This window comes from Neolamprologus multifasciatus, chromosome 8 (genome assembly GCF_963576455.1).
Source record: "Neolamprologus multifasciatus chromosome 8, fNeoMul1.2, whole genome shotgun sequence".
Classification (NCBI taxonomy): Eukaryota; Metazoa; Chordata; class Actinopteri; order Cichliformes; family Cichlidae; genus Neolamprologus; species Neolamprologus multifasciatus.
In genome coordinates, this window is record NC_140446.1 from 14948631 (window position 1) to 14961949 (window position 13319).

At 39.4% G+C, this 13319-nt stretch overlaps 1 protein-coding gene across 1 annotated transcript in view; it reads right to left on the bottom strand.

Annotated features, from left to right (window-relative positions):
• The window catches only part of LOC146512705 (protocadherin-15-like), a 231453-nt gene extending 226729 nt beyond the window's left edge, over positions 1-4724 (bottom strand). Inside the window, exon 1 of the mRNA XM_085171180.1 lies at positions 4039-4724. The gene's annotated coding sequence lies outside the window, so the exon portion shown is untranslated. The remainder of the gene's footprint in view (positions 1-4038) is intronic.
• Between the last annotated feature and the right edge of the window lie 8595 nt (positions 4725-13319).

Below are 13319 nucleotides of genomic sequence, written 5' to 3' on the forward strand. Positions count from 1 at the left end.
CAGAATTGTACCTAATGAAGTGTGGCGAATAAACCAAAAATGGTTTAGATTTGCTGCAACTACTCATGTGTGCAGATGTCAGACTATATCAGAGAGGCTATATCTATAACAGCTTATTGTGTGCATTATGCCAAATATATAATACATCACAGCAAACAACTGTGTATGAAAGAAGCACTGAAAATGAGTCCTGTTGAACAAGCTCTTTTAATCGTGGGGTGTATTTAAAAATCATTTGTAGACATAAAAATTGGATCCAGTCAACTGTTAAGACGCAGGCTCCGAAGAGAGTATTCACAAAATCCCTAATAGGATCTGGTAGAGAACACATGCTTTTGATATACACAAGGAATTGGTGAATGTCTCCGAAGGCTGCACATACCTCTACACACGCATAGAAACTGCAGATCTCAGCAATATGAATAGTCAGGCCTGCTTACACAAGTGTGGCTAATTCAATATGACATCTTTCTAATAGGTAGTCTGGGCTCTTGGGGGGGACTGGGCTAAATGCAGAGTGAACAGATATTACAAGTGCGAGGTGTTGATGTAAATAAAACTATAATAATAATAAGGCTTTTTTTGCAATTATAGTTAGTGTTGAAATTAATAAAGGGAATCAAAAGATTAAACCCCTCTAGCCCTCGCAAGGAATTGGGACGAAACAAAACCATCCCACAACGCCCTGTTTGGAAATAAATCAGATGATTAAGTCACACTGCTATCTGTGTCAGTTATGATCAAAGAGAGTAAGAAATCATGATGCAGTAACTGCAACTGTCTTATACAACCGCTCTGTTTGCTGAAACATGTAGGCAGAACAGGTGTTAGTCTAAGAATTAGTCTCCCTTAAGGAGTGGTGTGAGTCAGGCACAAATAGTGAAACGGTGCTGGTGCATGGATTGAAACGTTGCAATGAAATGCAAATATCCGTTTGAGCATTTAAGTGAAGGTCGTGAAAGGTGCTTTTTAAAATGCACCAATGTTTGGAGGCATACTCTCCTGCCTTTACAAAAACAGAACTTAAGAGCCAAAATATCCTTTGACACAGGGAAAGGTGAGGTACACGACGAATGAGGGTGCTAAACCCAGATGTTCATTCCCAGTTGAATGTGACAGTTTAATCAGTCCAGATAATTGCCAAACTCCAGATAATTACCATTTACATGTTGGTAGGCATGATGAAATCTTAAATGAACAAGTGGCTGGCTGGCTGAGACCCTTCTGTGTAGAGTCTGCATGTTCTCTACATGTACTCTGGCTTCCTCCCACAAGTGCATAGATATGAAAGTTAGTATGATGTATGGATGGCTGGATGGATGGCAGCAATCTAATAAGCTATTAATGTGAAGAATGTGGTGCAGCATTTCTAACACAGACCTTTGACAAACAGCGAGCAACAGCTGCAGGAGATGGTGGTATCAAGCTCAAACACCAGAGACCGAAACATTTCCCATAGACGATCACATTCTTGAGATCCATTTGGCTTTCTGCTTCATCATGTGTGAAATTCATGTTGGTACCATATGAAACATTTTCTATTGATTTTTTAATAGCTCCTCTCAAACTTTTGACATTTAATGCATTTTTAATAGCTCAAGTAAAAAAAAAAAAACTTTTTTATTGCAGTGGATTGTACTGTACAGAGCCGAAGAGCAAAACTGTGTAAGATCTAGATCTGTGATATGATGACATCACCTCGCATTCGTGTCAAAACATGACAACTGAAAGAGATAAGCACTGGGAGTAGCACGACTAATGTAGCGCACCTAATTGTGAACCTTGGGATTCAGAGCAGGAGGAGTTACCTTGCCAGAAGGTGTGTTTGAATTTTCTGGGTCTCAAGGACCCCGGATTGAGAACCACTGCAAAAACTGGACGGAAAGCATCAATTAAGTATCGCCAGATTTGAAATGATAATCTCTCAACTCAGCAGAGCTTTGTCTCTCTGACAGCACAGAAGAGCTTCTGTCAGTCAAATCACAAAATACTCAGAATGTCTAGTCCAGGTTATTTGGAAAAGACATGCTTATTTTCCTCAACAGTTTGAGAAGACACGTGTAAAACAAATAGATTTGAGCAAAAAGTCTAAAGGTGAAGATCACATTAACATTTTTAGGACAACAAATATTTGTGCTTAATTGAATCAGTGCTTAATTTTTTCTACACCTTAATTCGAACACAAGAACAATGACGTGTTTTGACCAGTGTAAGAATGAAGATTTAAGCCGTAAACACATTTTATTTCTCATATATGTGTTGCTTTCTCATGATTTTTGATGATTTAAGCAAGACAAATGCAATGTAAGGTTATTGATCACAGCGTAAGTGCTAAACTAAAATAACTAAGTTAAAAATGGAGAAAAATATTTTTGGGGGAGAAAAGGTGAAGGAAGAATGAGGCTTTGTTAAATGGAGAGGAGGTTAAAGCAAACTTGTTCTGCACTAATAAGTAACTAACTCAACGACAACAAAACACACAGTGAAACATGACTTCATAGAAAATCTCCCATTTGTAGGCAAGGACTAAGCCACAGTTATTTAAATCGAAGTCCTGGTGCCTCTGTCATCCAGCGTGACTAACAGGATTTGACATGGTGAGGAGTGGATGGGTCCCAGGTTCACAAAACACATTCTGTCTGTCTGACCCTCTCTTCGCGCGCGCGCGCACACACACACACACACACACACACACACACCTGCCTGTGTGTCTGCATATTTACAGGAAGCCACACGAAAGCAACGCCACATAATCCACTGAGTACACTGTTACACAGCCTCTTACTTGGCTTCACAATGGCACCGCAGCAATTCTGTTTTTTGTCATTACTGATTGCCTACCTCTACCTGTGTGTGCCAGCCACTCTCATACATGACTGAGCAAGAGTCCCATAATACAAAGGTTAATATGATGACACGGGTTTAGGTTTATTATGCAATTATGGGAACATAAGAATCAAGATTAAAAAAAAAAAAACCCAGAGAACCATATTGTACCTGTTACACACACTTTACATCACTCCTAGCTCGTGCCACCTCTGACTTTCTCCCCTCGCTATCTGCTTTGTGTTGAGGAGGCGACAGCTTGCAGTAATTTAAAGTAATCGGATGATTCTCTTTCTTTTCATAATCCGAGACACACAGGCTGCTGTGAGGTAACCTGCTTTGGATGGGCAGTCGACAGACAGTCCACGTACTGTAGCGTGGACGCTACTTGTTGAAAATAAATTACACTCTTTCAGACGGCATGAGAACGATCTCTTACAAGGTACCGCTCTGTTAGGAAAGTGACTTACAGACCACGTGGTTAAGATGGGTTTTAACCTCAAGACCAACATAAATACAACTTAAATCACTTTATCCACCTTAACCGCGTGAAAAAAATACCCATAAACAAGCATGGTGCTGGTGACATTAAAGAAATTACTGAAATTTACTATTACTCTTATTAAGATCACAGCCAGAGAATCATAATCAATAGCTCGGTGATATCTGAACTAGACTAAAGCTCTGGAGTGCTTACAAATATGTAGAGTCGTCTGGAATAAAGCCGACGTCAGTTTACTAAACCAGCACTAATAATCCCATCAGCCAGTTTCAGCACCACGGACAGCGAATCTTCTCACTGGTCCATAAACATAGTATTCAAAGTACTTTATGATACTGTATTTTGGACTTTTTTCAGTGCAGGTGTCATATTATGCCTATAGCCTATAACCCCCCCCCCCCCCGCCCCCCCAATTTTGGTAGCAGAAGGGATGTTTTGTCTCCACACAAACGCGCATTAGATTAATCTCTACCCACCCCCAAAAGAAAGAGAATATACCCCTGTGGAGCGGTTTGAACTGTGTGGGTTTATAATGCTCTGGAAATAGAAGCAGCAGCCAGGAGCAGAGCAAATACATGAAACAGAAGCGGTGCCTTTGGGTGACTAAAGTAACTACCACACACACACACACACACACACACACTATAAGTCAGAGATGTTTCAGGCAGTAAAGTAACACGGGCTCCGACTGCATGCACTGTACGACTTACCGTGTCGTCCTCGTTGAAGCCATATGTTTCACACACAAATCTACTTTTCCGCACACTGTTGCTGTCTGTGGGCCGCGGTAACACACAGCCCGGTGGAAAAAATCCAGGAAATAACATCCACACAACTCATCCACTCGCCTCGTTTATGGACTGACCCCACTTTTGTGTGTGTTGAGGGGGGAAGAAGAAAATCCCTTTGTCGGTCCCTTCAAGACGAGAGAAACATCGAGTAGTTTATTTTCAAGTCACAAAAAAGAAAGAAAAAGAAAAAGAGGAAGAAGAAAAAGAAGCGATGCTCTTCATGCCATGCTCTTCGCCTTCGTGCGGTAAAGATAGTCTTCCTCTGCTCTAGTCTCCTTTAGTTTAAGTCCCCAGTGTGGGAGTCACAAGGTAACTACGAGCTCTGTAGGAGAGACAGAGTAACAGTATATGTGCTCTAATGTTCTCCCTTGCTTTCCCAGCCAAAGAGAGGGAGAGAGAGGGGGAGGGGGTGTGTGAGAGGGAGGGAGACCGAGCGACACCAGCTGAAGGAAGAGAGAGGCGATGCGCAGTCAGAGAGAGAATATAATGTCTTATGGTAGCTGTGCAAGTACCGCAGGAGTAGCAAGCGGCAGAGATGGTGATCGGTGCACCGTCGGTGCGCCGTAATCTAATTATCTCAACGGCAAAAAGCGCCCGGATTAGCGGGTGGTTGCTCTGCTGTGTCCGGCTGCTCTGCTCTGGTCTTTGCGTCGCATGGCGGAGAGGGGAGGATAGGAGTGCTATCAGACTATCCTATCAAATTTTAATTAGTCAGTACTCTCTCATACTCACTCACTTAAAAAAGCAAAACAAAAAAATAAAACAGCAAATGACAGAAAGACACAAATAATCATTCGAGACAGCACATCACTTTCCTGCCCTGAAATCAAATGCCTTTTATTTGGATACTCAGAGGTAAAAACAAACAAAAATCGTTCTGATTATGTTTGTGTTTCTTTTGACATTGCAGCAAAGGTCATTCTACAGGTGCGCGGTTCCATATTAAAAAGGCACACCTTGCCAACTGTGCAGGACCGGGTGAACTTTAATTCCCTACGTGCATTGTGGAAAGAGACACCAGTTAACCGCTGGATTTCATGCTTCTCTGGAGTATCAGTTTTTAAGAGCTGACTGCTAATGTGTTTCTTTCACTGTTCCAATACTTGCAAAGTCTAATTTCAAGAAGTCACCTTGCTCAGTTCTCCGTAATAACACCTTAGACATGTTCTTTTAAGTAAGCTAAGTAATGCTGCAGATCGCACAAAACACCACATTAAATACATTAGGATACAGAAAGTTGACATTAAACATTATCCTGGCGTTGTACATTAAACTTTATCATCATTACATTCACAGTTATTCCAGCAATCACACTCCCCAATGGCAGTGGTCTCTCCTGAACACACAGGGCCACAGCAACATTGTAAAAACTGCTTAGAAAAGCATAACAGAGCTCAAAGAGCTGTTCAATAGTGCAGGGGGACTCCAAAGGTCTTGTTCTGTTGCACGGGGCCACTCAAAAGTGCCTTGAGGCAAAGCTTGTTGTGAACTGGTGCTGTATGAATAAAACTGAATTTAATTGAACTGTATAAATTCCTAGTGTATAAAATAGCAGTGAAGTCTATGGCAATTGAACATATTATCATTTGTTTTGCATGCATGCATGCAAAGATAATTTAGCAAGTAACCTTTGAACAACACAGCAAAATGGAAAAACACCTTAAAATTGTACATAAAAGAGTGCTCCACCAGTTAACCATCATTTGAATGGCACCATCAAATTCAGATTAAAAAAAGTGGGTTCAGAAAAAACAGACTAACTACTCTTCATTTTCAAAATTTGACCTTCACTTTACCCACAATACAATTCAGCCACCACCAGCTTCTTTGGATATTTATGTACATTAAGATTAGTATCAGCTAAAATAGCCTGAAGTCACTATCCTCATGCAGAGATCTGGTAAGGTCACATCTTTCTAACTCCCACACCCACAGTTTTTTTTTTTTTTTTAAAACATGGCCCCACTACTTGAAGTATTTGCACAGCTTGCTCTTTAACCATAAAAGGCTTCATGTGGCTTTTCTTTTTTTTTGGTTACAAATACTGTAATACTTCTCAAGACCTGTAAACAGACTTTGATGTGCAAACTCGGAGGAAACACAAATACAGTGCCCGAGAAAACGACTCCATGCATACTATTAAAGATTTCACACCACAGGTTACCTACCCTTTATGTCTTTGTATGAGGAAGTAACTCCATACACAAACTGTAGACTGACCCTGCTATAGAAACGAATCCCTGAACTGCCAATACACTGCTACCCTTGACAGTAACATGATACAGAACATCAGCAAATGTTGCTTAAATATTTCCAAAATGCTTCTAGATAAAAGTTTTACAAGCCTATATAAAATGCAGTATTTCTAATAATAAATTCTGTAGTTTCAGTCTTTTTACACAAGAGGAGCTGCAGAATGCATGCTGGCTAAACCTGCTCATTTTAAAAGAGTTTCTTTGCAGATACAGAATGTAGATTCCAGACGCAACACCCAACTCCTGCAGAATCTCTGTAAAGACTTGATAATAAGTCTTGAGTGAGGGTTAATCAGTCTCTAAAGAAAATCCATCTTTGCACCTCACAACATCCATATAATATAACAATTATTCTCAATCCACTGATAGTTTTACCCCTCCCCCTCTTTTTTAAAAGAACAAAAAACAAAAGGTGACTTCACAGGCAACGACAAAGGGTTGTTTATTTCGTGAGTCATTGTCCTTTTCTCAAACTGCACATTGGCACTTGAAAAAAAAGGGAAAATATATCAGCATAGCAGTAGAAATGGGCTACCTGAAGACAAGAAGAGTAAACACAGACTTCATTTAGCCAGTGTCTAGTCTGTTTGCTCATCTGGACAGAAAAGAACAGTAAGCTGAAAGAAGGGGATCTAAAACTGAGTAATCCTTAATAATCAAGCTTCACCGCTACGTTGTTTAAATTGTGCAAGTGTTTAGAAACTGTGAACAAACTGTTAAATAGTTTGTCTTAAATAGGCCCCATTTGAGCCTATTTAAGATAATAATTGCTGCAAACGATTGATTATTGAATAAAAAAATCAAACTGCTAGAATGCCACTTGCTCAAATTATAATTTAGAATGTACTTGGAGATCTTGAAAAGGTACAGGTTAGCTTCTGTTGGCACTGCAATATGAAATTCACATGTTGTTGTCATTCTGTAGCACAAAATAAAGTTACAGCTATCACACGAGTTCAGGAGTGCACTAGCTTGTGTTGCTTCATAGAGGTCAGATTTTAAATCACAGTAATTTAAGCACTGTTTATAATAGAAATATAAAGCTGAGAATATTTTTTTCACCCTTAAGTAACATGTTGCATGGAAAGTAGAAAAAAAAAACTATAATCACCACGAAACAACTTCAGGATGTGGACCAGCAGGCATAGACCAGGATAAAAGTGCACCTGAGTTAAGAACAGATTTGACTCCTGGCTTTATATTCGACTGATCAAACATGAGATAGGAAGAGTGATAGCTGTAAAACAGCCATCTGCTCGTTTTTTTTTTATAGTGCATCTTGTAATTACCTTCCTTATTTATTAATTTGATGAAAAAGTCAGAATATGATGAATGTGCTAGACTTTCTGCACTTCCTCATGATAACCGCAACATGTACATGTACTGAACAGTGAAAAAAACAAACAAAACAGAAGTGGCCCTGTTGGGTTGGATTGATGTGAAAGCAGTTACAGAGTTTGGCCACTTTAAATTGAAATCTGATTGCACAAATTAAAAGTTTCAAATCGCTTCCAGTAAAAGGGGTTTGCCATCAGAGGGCCAGGCCAATTATAGCCCCACACCACTGTGATCTTACCTGTGTGTCCATCTGCTCCGCTCTGCTCTTTGGGATTACATCAAATCCTATTGAGCTCATGGGACAGAAGCCAAGATCAGCATGCCTGAACCAATCATTATAAGCCACCAGCACAAGAGAAGTTTGTATTTTCTAACAAAGCACAATGTGGCTAAAAAGGAATGATTATTAAGTGATTATTAATGCTCAGCTGAGTCAATATAATAGGTAGACATTTTACAGTGCTATTACAGAAATAATAAGTGGTGCAGCATGCGGTGCACAGACAGGAGAGTCAGGTGGCTAAAGATACTGTCACATAACTGATTGAACACAACTGATTTTTTAATACTGATCCATACAGGTGAAATTCTCTTTCCAACCTCAACTGTAGTGCAGACCAGGATAGATGTAAATTTGAAATGCATATAAAAATGGTACCTTTTAATTTTTCTTATACAAATTCACTCAGATTATTCATCTTAGCTCAAAAACTCTAAGTTCTCTTAAAACACACCTTTTTCTCACTGAGTTTGGTCTAGCTTTAATGGATTTTCTCAAGAAAACACCAACAAAAGAAAAAAAAACAAAAAGAAGAAAAATAAACGTACACAAAATGAATAATCTTTATTTTAAGGTAAGTCAGTTTCAACTGAAATTTGTGCCATTTCTGTATTGGTAGTAAAGTCAAGTTAAAAATTTCCAGTGGAGAAGTTGACCACAGGTAACACTGGCTCCTCTTTTGTTTACACTGTACATACATGGAGATGCAAATGCACAGATTTTGGGCGCTGAATGCAAAAATGTGCTTATCAACAGTTATGGTAGTAATTCACATGGAATCATACTGATGAATCTAAAAAGGGAGTTTTTCTTCCCACTCTCGCCGGTTTTCACTATTTTATCTGTATTGGAATAGGGTCTCTACCTTACAATATACAGCAAATGAAGAAGACAACTTGTAAAGAATTTTAAATCATGATTTAAAAGTAAATTGCCTCCGTCAATATTTTATTATGCAACAAATGTTCACATTTTTCTCAGACTAAAAGAAAACAAAATGTTTTTTTAGGTGAGTGAGAAAAAAAATGTAAGCCCCCACATTTGATGTGTTGCATTCATATCAGTTGTTGTGTTTTTCACCTTGGGTTTTATTATCATAACTAGACATTGTGGTATATTTGCACCTGCCATCCCAGATATTTGGCACAGATATGTGCATATTAGTAGCATGCTGTTTTATCATTAAACATTATAAACTCTACTTTTACTGTACTAAAGTACTTTTGATATAGTATTAAGGAAATTGTTGATTAGAAATTATTATCTTAATATGTATTGCTCAGTTTTTGCTGCAGCATATAATAACTGTGGTGAATCTTTACATAATTAAACACAAGACCACAAGTTTTTATAGTGTTTTTATGGTTAACACTTTCAAATTCAGAATATGTTTAAACTCACATGGGTTCCCTATTCTAAAGCGCTCATTTAAAGCTGCCTTGTTGCAGTTAACAAACCCAAGTCAAGATTTATGTGTTTAAGCTTCAGAAAACTGGGGATATATGAGATCCGCCTTAGATATACTCAAGTATATTTATTAAAATATAAGTTTCCTCAAAGATGAAAACTAATGCATTGCCACAACTTGCAGTATAATTTTCCTCTGATAGAGCTTTCAGGTGTATAAAGGATTACACAGATTTTCAACTGGCCCCATTTAGCACCCTAAATGATGCATTATACAACACTTCCGCAACGTAACATAGTAGCTAACTTGCATTTTAATACTGTAACAAAATGAGAAAGAGTCTTTTAATCTCTTGGATATAATCTGTAATGCAGATCATTGTCCTTTGCAGGTTTCAAGGTCCACAAACTTTAAGTTTAACTGTGAGGGAAAACCACTGGACCAATGTTTTTCTGAGACATTTTTTAATCATTTCGACCATTTTGTGAGACAGACAGCATTTCATTATCTATGACTGACACAGCAGAGTGGGAGAAGTCTCAAATTTAAGTCTTTAATCCAAAACAGACCGGGGTCATGCACAGGGACTTTGTTAGATAAACAGTCCCAACAAGAGGTAGGGAAGAGGTACAGATGATAAACTTACTAAGTCTATACACGAGGAAGTCTATCAGAAACCACAGACAATATAAAACCTGGATGTGGTTACCATGACGTCACCAGCCTTAAATTTGATTCTGAAGCCTTGAAATGACTTTTTGACAGTCATTTGAAAGTCGTTGGTAGTCGTAGTTTGAGAGATAATTGTCAACTCTGAATCATGGTATGACCAAAAGACAATTGATTTTTTCTCATTTTAATATTCAATGACCCAAATGGCAAAAGTGACCCATAAATTCAGTAGGAAAGTCTTTGCAGAGGTCCAGACAGAAAGCTGGTTTTCCATCATCTTCTCTAGGACTGGAATTCCTTTAGCAACCACAGTTATTTTTATCTGGTGGTTATCAGAGAGAATTCAGGCTTTCAGGTACTTACACATTGGCCTAATTTTTCCAACACAGAGCTACATCTTTGGTTTTTACTCTCTAACAGTAAAACAGGGAAAAAAGGGGACACAAGTAAACAGAACAAACAATGAGAAGACGGCCTGAAAGCTCAACAGCTACGTTGAACAAAGAGAGAGGGGAACTGGACAACAGGGGAGTAGTAGGCAGGTGATTGATTAACTGGCACAAGAAAAAGGCGGAAAATAGAACAAAGGTGAGAAACGGAACTGCGTGTACAGCTGATTTTCAAAATAAAACAGGAAGTCAAAACAGAAGCCTCACAAACTATTTTGGATTATTGCTTTAAAGAATCCCTTAGACACACAGATGAAACAAAATTACCCATATTTCCTACAACCTATATCCACTTCTATAACAGAAACAGCATTATTTTCCATCTAAATCATCTTAAAAAATGTTAAGCAATATATGCAGCATATGCTGAGGCAATTACCACGTCAGACAGCAAGATATTACCACACAGAAAGGGGGAGAGAAAATAGAAAAAGAGGAGCAACATGAAAGAGAACACTATATTTATTCTGCCTGCCACCATTAAATCCATCTCGTGCTGGAGCTCTTCCTGGTTCATTTGGTAGAGCAGATGTTAATAGCTTAACAGGGCTAGGCAGTAAGTGTTTAATTAGGTCTGGGGAAAAATGATTTATTAAACACATCTGGGCTTATAAAATAACGCTCTCTGGACTCTGTCTTTTATGACTCCCACGCTGGAGCTCACTCTTCAAACCCTCCACCACTTATCCCCACCTGAAAATACAACTGTCTGTTTTAGCTTGAGCTTTCAGACTTGACAAAAACAATCCGTTGAAGCACAGTACGTCCCGTAGTGATGTCACTTCTCCTGAAGGGAGCAGGGAACAACAGCACCTAGTGGGAGGAAAGGCACAGTGAGGAGTGTGTCACTGACGATCAAGCGGTGCAGTACAGTTTTAGTGTCGCGGATTACTGGGATTTGTGCATGTCACCTGCCTGCTCAGACCACATCAAAGCCACATGGTGCTAGGTGCACTTCTGTCAGGTCCTTTTAGGGATGATAGCTTTGACTTTGATAGTTTCTTCACACAGGAGTGCAGAAGATAGAGCTTTTTATCTCACAATGTGAATGTGTGGCTGCGGTGAGAGTGACCACACAGGGTGCTTAGCCTGGACAGTGATGGACGGATGCGGTTTCTGCAGGTGGCCACGTACTTCATGCAGATCACAGATTGACAAGTGGAAAACCCCACTTAATTTAAGATCCTGTGTATTTGCTATCGCTATTTTTTTTTTCAATTTCCTGATATTAGGTGTTTGCCAGACAGTTTTTGGCTAATCTTTCCACCATAAAACTGTCATCCTGTCATGGCACACATGCTGTTTTGAATTACAGAAAACCAGATAGACTCAAGCATGAGTCTATGTGAATGTCTTGATACACCTGGCTCTGCAATATTGTTCAGAAAAAAAAAAAAGATCCAGTTTTAGGATCTTTTCAGTTAGGCCAAGAGGCAGGCCTGGGAACCACCCACTAGTTGCTAGGGAAACAAGATAATTCCCTCATTGGCTGCCAGTGGTTGCTGACAGTCCCTGTGAAACTGATTGCTCAAGAATGCCATGCACCATGCAGTTGCCTTGATTGCTAGCATATTGTAGTTGTAGCTGCCATTGTGGAAGACTTGTCTTCAAATACCTGTGAACTATTTACTACAAGGGTATACACTTTTTTCTAGTGAGTAAGGTCTCTAGGTCTGTGTGTCAGACATCTTAACAAGGTAAGAAAAGAAAGAAAGAAAAACTACATAAAGACATTTGATGCATGGCTACAGCTACTTGATCAATTGAATGACAGATTGGACCAGAGGACCAACAGTGAAGCCGTGTACAAGAAGGGGATAAACAGACTCCTTACTTACTGAAGAAGTTCAGATCCTTCAATCTGTGCAGCAAGATGCTGGAGATCCTCTACCAGTCTGTGATAGCGAGGGTCATCTACTTTTCTGCTCTCTGCAAAGTGGTGGGGGTGAGGGTAGAGGGCAGCATCAATGCCAGAAGGATCAACAAAACAATCCGCAAGGTTGGAACCATCGCTGTCCAGAATCAGAATGTGGAGTCAGAGAGGAACAGGAGGTCACTGAATAAAAAAAAACTGCAGACAACCCAGGTCACCTGCTCCATTCCACACTATTGAGGCAGCAGAGCTCCATCCTCCTCAGATTTATTTAACCCAGCTGACACAAAGAACGTTTCAGGATATCAGTTCTACCATTCTCCATAAAAGTGTACAACAGCTCTCCTTTTTGCGACAGCTGAAAACGTCCGTCAGAAAATGATCCCACACTCATTTCTGTATCAACCCTTCCTAATGTTGTTTCTCAGATTCATAGTGTGGATGTTATTTATTAATACATTTGCACTAATACTTTCTATAATTCTTTTTTGCACAATCATTAATAAATAACAAACTTTGACTGCCATTCCCATCTGTTTGCAGCAAAGAGAACATGACAAGAGTAGCTAACGCTTGCCATTCTGAATTCATAGAGTACAATGGAATACTGTGTATTCTACCAAATGGGCAGGACAGACGTCTATGCCGACTGACCATAGCTTTTAAAAATGCGAACAATGGCTGTGACGACTTATGGGACATGTTTATTGTATTTCACTACAGCTTTCGACATGTGAAATGTCAAAAAAAGGGAAGTCGATGTTCAATAGCTAGTCGTCAAAATCTGCAAAGTGCATGCAAGTGTTTCCTCAAGCACTGTACAAAGCGGGCTATCCTGCTGAGAGCAGCTGCCATCGTGACTGAAAGATATTCATTGATTCTGGCTTCACTGCACAGTTTGACACATGGTCTAAACGCTGTTTCA